Consider the following 322-nt stretch of genomic DNA (forward strand, 5'->3'; position numbering starts at 1 on the left):
CACCAGGCGGACCAGGTCGTCCACCTGCTCACACCTCACGCACACAGTATCTCCACCTCCCTCGGATGGCAGCAGCAGGCTCTGGCACTCCCTGCACCCACAGACCTGCACTGCCACATTTCTGAGCGGGCACTCTGGGTGCCTACAGACTTTGGGTGCCTACAGACTTTCTAGCGCGAGCTCTCTGCCTAGCGAGGACCATAGCGGCCTAGCTAGTGGTCGAAAGCCGTCAGTTGAGGTGTTCTTAGGTGATCGCCCGGCCCTCCCTGCGCAAACTGACGCGCCCCGCCTTTCTGACGCGCCCCGCCTTTCTGACGCGCCC

This window comes from Oxyura jamaicensis (genome assembly GCF_011077185.1).
Source record: "Oxyura jamaicensis isolate SHBP4307 breed ruddy duck chromosome 13 unlocalized genomic scaffold, BPBGC_Ojam_1.0 oxy13_random_OJ72505, whole genome shotgun sequence".
NCBI classification, from domain to species: Eukaryota; Metazoa; Chordata; class Aves; order Anseriformes; family Anatidae; genus Oxyura; species Oxyura jamaicensis.